This window comes from Pyrgilauda ruficollis, unplaced genomic scaffold (assembly GCF_017590135.1).
Source record: "Pyrgilauda ruficollis isolate IOZ18807 unplaced genomic scaffold, ASM1759013v1 scaffold10, whole genome shotgun sequence".
Classification (NCBI taxonomy): Eukaryota; Metazoa; Chordata; class Aves; order Passeriformes; family Passeridae; genus Pyrgilauda; species Pyrgilauda ruficollis.
The window spans coordinates 9,681,504-9,694,207 of record NW_024508101.1 but is presented as its reverse complement, the minus strand read 5'-3'; the positions used below and the strand labels follow the sequence as shown (position 1 = coordinate 9,694,207).

The window sequence follows — 12,704 nt, the reverse complement described above, 5'->3', positions numbered from 1 at the left end:
GCTGTGCATGATCTGAACCTCCCAAGGGGTAGGCAGGGCAGGGAGAGGCATGCTGGAGCTATTCTATGATTTTTTTTTTTTTTTTTTTTTTTTTTTTTTTTTAATGTTTTATTAAGCAAAAACCAGCCAACTTGCCATTGAATAATTTAATAACTAATTAAAAGTCCTGGATAAAACACACTGTCTACAGCTTTCTGGCAAACATCCCAATGACTTCAGTAGAGCCAAGATTTACCCTTTTCTTGACTGCAGAGCTTGTTTGTTGTCACTTCTTTTTCTCTAGCTGTTTTATGTGGTTTCTCTTAGAAGTGTTCTTTTTTTCTTTTGTCAAATATTCTCACTTCAGCTCCAGAACACAAACTCAACACGATGGACCTCAAGAGTTAGTTCATGACCAGGTAGCTGTGTTTTGCCCATTTCCTTTTCTGCTGTGATCTAAGAGATGACAAGGGGTAGAGGACAGGGCAGTAGAATTTTCAGCAGCTAAAGGCTACCTCAAGCATTTGTGTGTAACTTGACTTGCAAGTCCTTGCTGCCAAAGCTATGTGGTGCTTACAGAGGTCCCTCAGCTGGTATCTGACCAGCTGGAAAAAGGATGGGCCACTACAGCCTAGAGCATCAACTGTTTAACCACCCAGGGCTGAATGCCACGAGGAGAAACAGAATCCTGTACACCTGTATCCTACATGTGTAAATGCCGTTCTGGCAGGACACTCTTCCCATTCTGTCTGTGTGTGTTCTTTGGTACATGTTTCTCTGTCTTCCCCTTTTGTGTCTACCACTTGTATCCTCTGTAATTTTGCTTTCAAAGTCTTAGAAGAGACCATTTTTGCCTGGAGCTGAATAACCCCAAGATTCACCTGTGCTCCTGCTTGCTTGAAGGCAGGGATGTGCCAACAAACCCTGCTTCCCAGGGGTTTTTTGGCAGGGCATGCTCAAGTTTCTGCTAAGTTCTTCATGAGAAGTTGCTCTTGGTCACACATGGCCCATGTAGAAGGGACATGTCCCAACCAAAATTTCCAGACCTTACTGGATTCTTCAAAATTTAGGGCACCAGAGAATGAAATGACAGCAAATACCCTAAGCCCTCACCAATGCATCGTGTGGGAAAACCCACAGCAGTTGCCTGTGGTGTTGGTATAATTCAAGCCCATGCTGTTTAATTTATTTTTATGTACCTAAAGCCATGGCACCTAACAGTATTGATAGCTGAGAGTCTTATTTGTTGGTTTATTGACAAATTGTAAGAATAAAAAGATGTTTTGTGAAGGGAGATATGATTTGAGTTTTGTTGAACAGCTCTAATCTTGGTTGTTTTCTTAAGCTTTAAACTTTGAATTTTACAACTCATATGTTAAACACTCTGCTTCAGTCCTTTGTATCCAGACAGAAATAAACAGATTGTAAAAAATGTGCATAGTGGGTGATGTAGAATTCTTCTCTTCTGGGGAATCCATCAGGGAGGATGTTTGCTATATATTTATGAGGTCCCTTGCAGATCTTTAGATGCTGTCAGATGTTCATTTTCTTGACCTTTTTATTGCTAACATTTATTCTTCTTTTAATGGTAAGCTCTCAGAACAATGCAAAGGGTTCAGTTCAAACTCCAAGCAAACCTTACATCACTCTTGGCTTTCAACAGGGCTCCACACAGAATTCAGCAAGATTTCATTGAGACTTTTCTATAGTGTTGGTTATAGTTCTCTAGGGGGGGACAGGGAAAATTACTTTGGGCTTTAATGTTCTGTATTCATTAGTCTGTGATTTGTTTGCTCCAGAGGCTGGCTATTATCTTTGATATTGTGTCATTCTGTAAAGCAGCAATGAGTACCAGAGAGTGACAGAGCATCTCTCATGCTGCTGCTGATTCATGGCATGAGCTTCTGCAGTGGGGAAATACCTTGGTCACGTCAAGACAGCTCATTTCTAGATAGTAGCTATTATCTACATACTAAATGTTGTGTGACAAGCTTGAAGGCCAGAAGATAATGTTCAGGGCTGATGTCTGTACTCCAAAACATAATCTGCTGGAAGCCAGTGTAACTTTACGTGTGAGTGTGGAGAATATTCATGACTGTAAATTCAGGAATGGGTTGTTATTCAAGTACAAGGTTGTAAGAAAGGTTAAAAACACTTTTTAAAAAAAAAGCCTCTGGCCTCTGAAGTCCAAGTTTATCATCTTGTTGTACCAAAACAAAATGTGTACTTTGTGATGTACCATGATGTACTTTGACATGGAATTTTCCAGAGTCATCAGTGTGGTGTTGGTTTTCATCCTTTCTCATCTTGCTGTTTTCTGACTCACCTTTCCAGGCTTTGAAATTTTTATCCTGAATTTCTTCTTTTGCTTTTAATTAAATTAAAAAAATTAGTGTTTTGTCCTCAGAGTCTACTGCCACACCAGAAAATTTTAAATTGTCAGGTGAGAGTCAGCAGGAGATTATGATAGACAGTCTAATTTCCTTAGAAATGTTGTAGCTGAAGTGTTTATAATAATGCAGCTTTGTTCCTGGAACTACTGAATGCCACAGCTCTGAAACGGGTAACTGAACCAGCAAGTTCTGGAAATATTTCCTAGAGAGGAACATGGGAGGAAAAAGAAGAATGGGGGACATCAGCAATGTAATCATATAGCTGAGCATGCAACTTTCAGCAAAAGAATTTCCTTGTCAAGTGTAGTGTTTCTTCTTTTTGCAAATTTCTTGTGTAGAAACTGAAGTTTTTCAGTCCTTCCACTGCTCCAGATTCTGAGGTTTTGGTTTACTTGATGTGGTTATTTTTTTGACATGACTTAGGGGTGATGAGTCTGTGTTCATGTGGTGTGATTGGTCAGCTCAGTCATGCTTAATGACTTAAGCCTTGTAAACTGCATTCGACTCAGACAAATATTGTTTGGCTGCTGGAAGGAGAGGCTGCCACATTACTCAGGGAAATTTCTAATCAAAAGGTTTTGGCATGGTAGGAATCTACAAAACTCAAATGATTCTTCTGATATGACAGCCATAAGCAAATTTTGGTCACATGTTATTCCCAAAAGTAAAATTGGATGCAAAGAAAGTTCCATCTGATAATAGTCTCATTCCCAATATTTTTCTCACTATTTCTCTACTATTTGTGAGTTCTCCCTTCATTTCTTTTATTCCCTTCTATTTTTTCTTAGGTTTGTATTTTGATGATACCTGATTTGATTCCAGAATTCATCTTTGAATTTATAGTAGTTGTTTTTGAACACTGATGAATCTGCATATACAAATGTAGATATATAAAGTGATATATAACCTTATATAAGTGATATGTAACCTTATATAAAGATATATAAAGTTTCTTTTTTATGGAAGTTGACTTCTTTTACAAAGCAAGAGAGCAGACCTGGTTAAAGACATTGCAAGCACATGTGTGACCAGTCAATCAGTGCAGTTGCACCAAGCGACCTGATCGTGTAACTCGTGCTGTGAAATATTACTTGAGACATGGCCTCAATTCTTACTGGATAATAGTTGCTTATATCATAACGTTGAGTAATTTCCCTTTTGTTAAGAGAATTTAGGGTATATTCATTGATTGGTTTTGTTCTGGTTTTCCATAAGATCTTTACCACTGAGTAGGCTCATCTTCAAAAACCTGGTCCCCTCTCCCACGATGTTACCTCTGGAATATCTGGCAGCTGGATTAAAAGCAAGTCACAGTACAGCTTGTTCCGTATGAACACTGTAAATCAGCTGTTGGGAAAAGTTCCCCTGAATACACAAAACCCATGAGTTACAAGTTGTGTTTCATCAAGAGGTGTTTTTGTTAAAGAATAGCCGGAGACAATCCAAAAATTAATCTTGGTCATAATATAACCCTGGTACAAAATGCATCATTTCTTCTTGGCAACTGAAGTGTTTGGCATCAGGAACTATTTACATTTGCATTGTTTTCAAACTTCTGTGTGTGCTGGAAGGTAGAGTGAAATATTTCCTAGATGGCCAGACTATTCCTAAGAAAAGGGAGCAGAAACTCAGAAACGTTCTGTTTCAAAGGTTGCTGCAGGATCAGTACAACTACACTGGAGTTTTACTGGATGTTCAGAGCACATCTTTCATTTGCTTTACATAGGTTACAACTCAATTTTATTTATCTTATTTCACAATGTTCAAATTGTTTTTTGTATCAGTAGCTGCATGAGCTACCTTTCCTTGTGTCCCTGCTTTGACACATTCCTATCCATCCATGTTCCTATGAGATTTTTTTTTCCTCTCTGCACAAGAAGTGCCAGAAGCTCCTGTTGGTTAACTCATTACACTGTGATTGCATGCCTATCTTAGCACAAATCACTAAGTAAATATAAATGCGATATACTTCTTTGTAACGGTATATGTCTCTTACTTCCACTTTTCCTGGTACTTGAGCATGGAAAAACTGCAAAGCACTGAGAGAATATTGCTGTATGTGAAATAAATTGCATGGACCTTGATTCCAGGAAGAACATACACACATGCTGATAAACAGTTTCTTATCTAATACTGAAGAGAGTGTTTCTTAAATGGCAGTGCTTCTCTGAAATCATGCTGTTGGTTGCTGGGTTGTTGGTTTGTTGGGGTTTTTTTTGGTTTTTTATTAAGTATTTCAACACCCTGCTGATAGTGTTGTGAAATCTTTACTGGGCCTTAGCCAATTAACTGAATCAACTTTTACATGCTTAATGATTTTATAACACTTCTATTTGAGATAAACTTGACATTTGTTCATTTAACTTCTCTCCTGCATTTTGTATGCAAATACTTTCTAATCTCATGGAGATTCCAAGTCTCTGAGACTTAGGTTCTTGCAGAGTGTCAAATACAGCAATCAGAACACACTTGGACTTAACAAAGGTCTCTCAATGTTTTTCACTGATATTTTTCATATTATTTAAGATAATGACTGTTATGATTAACATATATTGAGCTCTCATATTCTGTGATGTAATTTTCCACTTTCATATTTACATTTATTAGTACACGTTCCATTTAAAGTCATCTTTCATTGCTCAGTGTGTGACATACTTCAGAGAAGAACTGAGATTTTCCAAATCTGCATCCCATAACCTGTCTGCAAAATACTCCTTCTTTCTAACAGCTAACCAGCACCTAAAATTTAACTGGAAGTTTAAGATCAGGAGTATGATAATGTCAATGAAGATATCAAATGATTGACTAGAATTTCTTTAATTACAAAAGTATTGAAAAAGAAGATAAATATTCCCTACACACTGCAGATTTTCTTGCTCTGTGACTTATGGTATTGTATTTCATGTTTTCAAGCATTCAAGTAATGGACACAAAATTGGAAGCAGAAGGAAAGGTATAGACATCATTACCTGGAGGCAATGAAAGAATGGGAGATTTTTCATCCAGTATTGGAAAAATAAATTTGTGTCCACAGGGCATAGGCATTGAGAGGAAAATAACTTATATGAAACCAAGGGCTGTAACAGCCTAATTTTGTTCTCTGGACCCAGGTAAATTTCATCCTAACACCATAAATAAATACATAATATGAAGTGCAGTGGTATTTCCTGATTGATGATCTTGTTAGACTCCAAATAAACATATATTGTGCTCAAACTGTAATAACACAAGCTTAGTACATATAGAGGGTATTGCATCCACCTACTAAATATGAAGAGAATGTACCAAAAGGGAATGATTTCGAGGAGAATGAAATTTTCCTTTAGACTCAGGGATGATTCTGCTGAGCTTTCCCCTGGAAGACAGTCCTTCTCAGGACTGTACAGATATTTTTACATAATTTGTTTCTCAAGCTAATTAAAAATAAAATTAAAAAAAAACCAAACAAAACTCTTAGCAGTATAGAAACAGATTTCAGGCATTTAGCTATCTACTATCATTATGCTATAAGCTGAAAAGCAACACTTTTCTTTGCATTCTGTGTCTCCTGAAAACACTTCTTCAGTCTCAAGAGCTCTCTGGAGAGGAGAGCCCATATTTGCCAAATATTGTGGGAATAAGAGAAAGAATAATAACAGCAACAAATTGCTTAATCACTACAGTTGTCCTTGCTATTATTATTTGTTATTATGAATATCATTTCCTGTAACACCTGTGATGTGGCTGGCAATTTTCAGACACTTCAGTGTTTTCACTTTGTTCTGCAGAGTTGATAATCCAAGGACTGATGTCAGGGCAGAAAATACCAACCATCAGTTTATGGATAACACATCCATAATTCAGCAAGCTGCCTTATAGCAACAGAATCACACCCTTATTAGGGTCTATATGGAAGGCACCAAACAGATGAGCCCTGGATGACTGGGCAGGGTGTAGGATTTGGACTATGGTGTGATGGCCTAGGGCACATAGGGAGTGTGGTACCATGAAATGCAGAGCTTGGAGCTGGTGTCTGGAAGCCTCTCATGGATGAGACATGATAGTAAATGCATGGAAAGGGTACCAGAGTTTAGAAAGCTAAAATTTACTCCATGCAGAATGGGAGACGTCTGGGATTCCAGCTGAGGAATTCAGAACTTCAGTAAGGGATTTTCTTCATGAGTCTTTGTCAGTGAACCTGATACAGATTTCAGCACCACCCAGCTGAGAATTTGACCAGAGATTTCCAAATCCCCAATGCTACACATGTTGGAGTCCCAAACAGCTGCTCTTTCAGACTCTTGTGTAATTGTGAGTCTTAGCCTCTCCTTGAGGATGACCCAGCTACCTTGTCAAGGAACTGCAACAAAACTACATCTCAGCTGACTTAGTTATACAACGTGGAAAACAAATTCCCTCTGCTCTTGAGTGTTCCTTAGGCAATTTTTGGTGCCACATCTTGAGTTTTTCCCCGTAGAAAGGCCAGATATGTAAAATTGCTCCTTACCCAGACTTACATCCCATTTAAGACCCCAGAACAGATTCAGAAGGATTCCGCTGAAAGGGTGATTTTCCCCTTTGATGGCTGAATCACTGCAACATCTGTGTTGAGCTATAGCACAGCTCAAACACTGAGGGACAAGGGTGAAGAAATAAGTAGCTAATACCTCTTTAAGAATCTACAAGAGCAACGTAATAAAAAAAAGAAATAAAATAACTAAGATAATAAAAACATTATCTTACTGGTTTTGTAGAAACTTTGCCTTAGGGATGCCACCTGGATGTGTTCCACTGACACAGCTGTTCACACTTTTTTTTCTCTTTGCTGCATAAAAAAATAGAGGCATCTGAACAGCTGTTTGGGTTAATTTTTTAATGCCTTCAGTAAGTAAAAACAAAGTCAAATTACATGAATGAGCAAGGTGATGTTGATGCATCTGTGTGCATCCACAGATGCTTTAAAAACTTTTCAGAATACTTCCAGGACCTCATCCACAGTAAATAAAGGTCTGTTGTCCATGGAAGGAGCTGAGTCAGAAGGGCAAGTGGGGCATTTCCATTAGTTTGCTGACAAGGTGTAGCATTCTCTGTCCAGCATCTCCTCTCTGTAAAAAGGAAAGGCTCCTTTTGTTTAGGGCAAATTGGCAGACCTGGTCATATTGAAATCAGTCCACAGTCACCCCATTGACTTCACTGACATCACAAAAAATATCATTAATTAAAACAAGCAAACAAATGAAAAAAAAAAAAACCCCATCCTGATTTTGCTTAAATAGATTCATCCATTCTGGAGCTGTCAGTTCCATTGCCTGCCAGGGAACTACTCCCTAAGAAGGTAGTTGAAGGGAGAACGGGAACAGGGCATGTAAGGGTATCTGGATAGACATCATTTTTCAATGAAAAATGTAATTTTTTGTCATTTTCAAAATCATTGTGTTGGGGGAAAGGGGGAGGCAGAGGAGTCTGCGCTGATTTGTGCTGCCCCTCCTGACACACAGCACACTGAGAGCGGTCCAGGTTGAAAAAGAGTCAGGTATAAAAGGGTGATGGAATGAAACAAGTGGGAGTTGTGATGTTTTTTGTTACCCAGTGTTTCACACACCTCTAGCGGCAAACCCTCTTCGTTGCCAAGACAACCCTGAAGAAATACGAAATCCAGAACAATACGCTGTGTACGAGGAGCCTCGTATTCTCTGGTGCACGCGTTCGTTGTGAATGTCAAGGGAAACAGTGCCCTGCCCTCCACAGCGACCCAGGTAAGCCCAGGTAAAGTTATAGGTGATGTCTGTGAGATTATATTGACTTACATTTAGAGATTGTCTTTTGTCCTGGCAGCTACCAAAGCTCAAGGGCTGGCTCTGAGAGCCTGGGCACTGTATTCCTGCAGTGCAGCATTACCCAAGGCTGGCGAGGCAGCACCAGGAGGATTCCTGAGGCTGTCATGCACGTAAGTCAGGGCTGGGGCTCTGGCTGCTCTGCCCAGCCAGTGCTGCATGTGAAAGTGTCTGCAGCGAGCAGGGAATGCCAGCCTGTGGTGATCTGCCTTTACAGCAGTTTCTAAAGGTTTCTCAGGCACCTGAACGCAAGGTTGTACAGCCATAGAGGTCTTTTTGCTCCATAACTGGGATATACTGAGCTGTGCTCTGTCTCTAGGTCAAAGGAAATATAAATGTGACTTAAGCCTCTTTGCTTAAGATCTTGGCTCAATGCAGGACAGTGCCCTTGCGTTTGTTAATGCTTATTTATTTAAACCCAGTGAATGAACCTCGGACAAAGGTCCAGGAGGTCAGAATAAATATCTGCAGGGATGCTTATGGCACCCTCTTGCAGGCAGGAGCCTCAGGAACTTTTTGTGTCTCAGAGAAATGTTATGTACAATTTGCAAATGATAAGTTTTGCTTTTCCAAATCGTCTCCAAGTCAACTTTAAGATTCTTATTGTATTCCCAGTGACAGGTGATAACATTGTTCTGAAGAATGATAGGAATACTCTTTTTGCTATGCTTGAAGTTGTCATTGACCTCCTTGTTAGGAATGTCTGCACCCTTAGGAAGTAATGTCAGCTCCCCATTTGGTTAAAGCTCTTTGTTAAACAGGGGAGCAGCACTTGGAGCAGGGAACACTGGATTCCACATAGCAATGCATCCATTTTGCTGTGCACCCAGTGTGAGGACAAAGCCATTTTAACCTGCACTGAATCATAGCAGCATCCCAAAAGTAAGCAGGAAAATGTCAACACCTTTTGCACCCTTTCATTCTTTGGCTCTCTTGGTTCTGCCCTTTGGTATCAGCTGCCTGTCAGATGTTCACAGCAGGAAACTCAGCAGGTGTATCCTGGTGAACATGGTCTTTAAGTGAGCAGGGAACCTTGGGGACTGCAGCTTCCTCTCTTCTGCTGCATGTCTAGAAGCACATCACATTCCTCCTTTTGCAATTGTGTGCTGAGATCAACAGCTCCAGGACTTTGGGCTCTGAAAGACAGGTAGCAAGCAGTGGTAGTTTGGTATGACAGGAGCACCAAGCCAGCACAACAAACCAGTTGGAGTTAACAACTCCATGTCTCTGCTATTGATGCTTGGGGGTTTTAACCTCACGCTAGTCGGAGTTTACTCCTATAGGCTGAGCTCTGAAACTGTCTGGTATGAAGTGAAGCACAGTCAGTCAGGGATTCACTTCAGAAATACTTACCTGTTCCAGAATAAGACACAGATGTAGATTAGGATTTGTAGAGCAGAGGGTCAAACTAATCAGTGCTGAAAAACAAGTGTTGCATATTTGAGCATCATAGCAAGAACCTCTGAAGCAGAGCTGGTTCTGCTTTCATGGCTTCATCAGCATGTCCAGAGCTTCAGCTTCCATGTCCATGACAGTGTCTCCCTGGATGTGGGAGAAACCCCAGAAGCAACAGTTCTGCACTGTGCTTCCTTTGTCTTCCTGAAGAACAAGCTCTACAGTGCACTGAGAACCATCACACCTTCATTCTATTAAAAGACACATCCTGTTAGAGCTTTGAGTGAGGCACCCCTGAGCTCAGGCCACTCCGATCCTCTTTTAGCACCTTAGAAACAAACTGAAAACTCCTGGCTGCTCAGGAACAAAGGAGTATGTGAAAGAACTGCAATTTCATAAACTATGGAGTGGGAGTTGGAGCTATTATAGAACATCCCGTTCCAAAAGGAAACAAATGACAGCCTGACGCTGCCGGGTAGTAGTGACGTGTGCGGCCGCAGAGTGAGTCAGTCTGTGTGAGATTCAGAGATGGACCTAGAGGGAAAACATTTGTGGCAGCAGGACCGATCACATGCTCATAGATGGAATTACCTCAGCTCATTTTTCATGCATGTGTTAATATATTTGCTGCGCTTCTTCAGCAAAAGGCAAATAGTACAGAGGAAAAAGTCGCGTGTAGGAGCTGCTTTATCTGTCTCTTCTTGCAGCCTCCTGCTTCCCACCCACACTCCTGCACAGCCAGTGATAATGTATCACGTGCTGTGTTTTGGAATATCACTGTTTCTTTCAGTAAGATGGAATGTGCTGCTGTTATTTTTGTTATTATTTGTATTATTTGGAATCCCAAAACATTGGTCTAAAGGCATAGGTGAATTGGACAATTAAGTGAACTATTGTGAAATTATTTAGTTTATCAGTGATGTCTTGCTTTAATAGCTTAGAGCTCAGTTGAATGCCTGTATTCATTTAAAAATGAAAACTGAAGCCTAAGAATCCTTTTAAGGCCTGAAAGGAGACTGTAGAGCTGATTCTCTGCTACATGGGGGATGTGTAGTGTAACAATGTATAAATTGTGAAATGAATTGGCTGTTTACTGGAAAATTATGGTGATCTCCTGATTGTGGTCCAAGATAAGAAACCTTGGCCATGGTTTAAGGCCAAGAAAGCTTTAGTAGTAATTCTGTCTTGAGATGTTCGCATCTCAGCTTTTTTCCACACTGTTTTATTCCAGCTCAGCCCCCTCCCAGTTGTATCTAAACAACTCTTCATGTGACTCTGCAGCAAGCCACATCAGGAACTGCTGGTGGTTAAGACTGTGAACAAAAACCCCTGTAAAATAGAAAGGATTTTGGTTTTTTCTTTTTTTGTGTATGTGTTTTGGTTTGCTTTGCTTTTTGCTTCAACTAGATCAGTGCCTAATCAGCATCGCCCCCAGGAACAACTGCTCTGGCCCAGCTGAAAGGCCTGAGTGTTATTTGGCAGGGGAGACAGTGGCAGGGGCTGATGGTGGGAACTCTGTGACAGCGCTGCCACCAAAATCTGCAAATCAGGAAACCATAGCTGGTAAAACATTGATTCATTCAGCAGCAAAACAGAACAGCTGCTTTGTTCCAGAAGGAAAAAGGGGATGTTATTTGGCTACAGAGTGTGCAGCCAGGGTTGGAGGACAAGCTGGGGGAAAGATTTGGGTTCAGGGTATAGAAGTCTCATAGATGAAAAATGCCTTAGAAAGCAGTATCAGGCATTAGATGTTTGCCATCTCTTGTGCTGAAATCTCATAGGCGTACATGAAATTTCATGGAGGTTCAGCTAAATCCAAAGCAGAATTGTAGGTCTGAATTGTAGTCTAACCCTCAAACAGAACCAAAGTAGTGAGCTGAGAGCAAAAGCAGAACTCTCCTTGCACTGAAACTGAGAACTTTGTGGTTTTTTTCTCTCTGTGTACAATTGCTTTATTGATGTTTCAAAGCAATGTTAGACTGGGGGAGCTCACCTGTCACCCCTCCCCAGTAGACATGGAGAGTCTGTGCTGCTGTAGCTGAACTCCATTGGTGAGCAAACCGCTCTGGGATGGCTCTGACCTCCAGCAGCTCTAGAAGAAAATGGTTAGAAAAACACTATTAGACATTTTGTTTATAGTGAAGCCTTGGCAAACCAGGCTGGCTGCTCCTGCCACACAGAGAAAGGGACTGTCTTGAAGCAGGTGGGGTGCCTATCTCCCCAAAACGGCAAGCCCAGAGCTGGAGCCATCACCCCGAGCCACCACTATCTGCTGCATCCTTACATGTCCCCCCCTCTGCCCTGGCATGGGCACTCTCCCCTCTTATCAGTGAGATGCCAGCATTTCATTTGCACAGCTGAGTGCTGTTGAACTGACTCTGTGCATCCATCAAGGTCATGAAGTCATTCAATCCCTTGCTGTAGTAGCCTCTGGTCAGGCATACAGGACTGCAATGCTGCTGGCACACCAGAGGGATAACTTTCCTGCAGTACTACAAAGCAGCTTTCCTGGAAGAGGTAATGGTTTGCCAGTATTGCAGAATGGTAATTTTAAACCCATAAAGAGCTCTTATTGTAGTCTCAAAGCAGACTTGAAAACCGGCCGCGCCCTCTTTATCCTGGCTCAGATGAAGTGCCAGCGCCGTCAAAGAAAAAGGTGTTTGCAGCATGTGCCGTGTGCCGGGGTGGCTGGCACAGGTAGTGACAGCCGGCAGGGCTTTAGCACCACGCCGGGGATTCTAGGAGAGGGTTTGCCTGCTGGCAGGCATGAAAAACAGAGCTTGTGCAGCTGCTCCTGCGGGGGCTCACGGGTGGCATCCCCCACAACAGACGGCTTTATGCAGAGCCGCGCTCCCACCGACAGGCCCGGCCCTCTGCTCGTCACAAACCCCGCGGGCAGCGAACGCCAAGGGCGGCCCGAGGAGGGCCGCGAGGGGCTGATGTCACTGCCCAGCCTGCCCAGGGCTGACTCATGCCGGGAACAGAGAGCCCTTCATGGGCCTGGGAAACACGAGCCCGTGGGAGGGCCTTGCTCCAGGAGGGAATGAGACAAAGGTGCGGGAATAACCCAGGGAGCTCGAGGAGGGGGCCGCACCTCAGCCCCCAGCACTGAGGGTTGGAAGGA

At 41.8% G+C, this 12,704-nt stretch overlaps 1 long non-coding RNA gene across 1 annotated transcript; it reads right to left on the bottom strand.

Annotated features, from left to right (window-relative positions):
- Positions 1-7,224: 7,224 nt before the first annotated feature.
- On the bottom strand, positions 7,225-9,980 carry LOC121350091. The gene is made up of 3 exons (XR_005954633.1): positions 9,539-9,980; positions 9,090-9,321; positions 7,225-7,456 (listed from the first exon to the last, which is right to left on the bottom strand). It is a non-coding gene; the product is annotated as an uncharacterized LOC121350091 (long non-coding RNA).
- Positions 9,981-12,704: the final 2,724 nt, after the last annotated feature.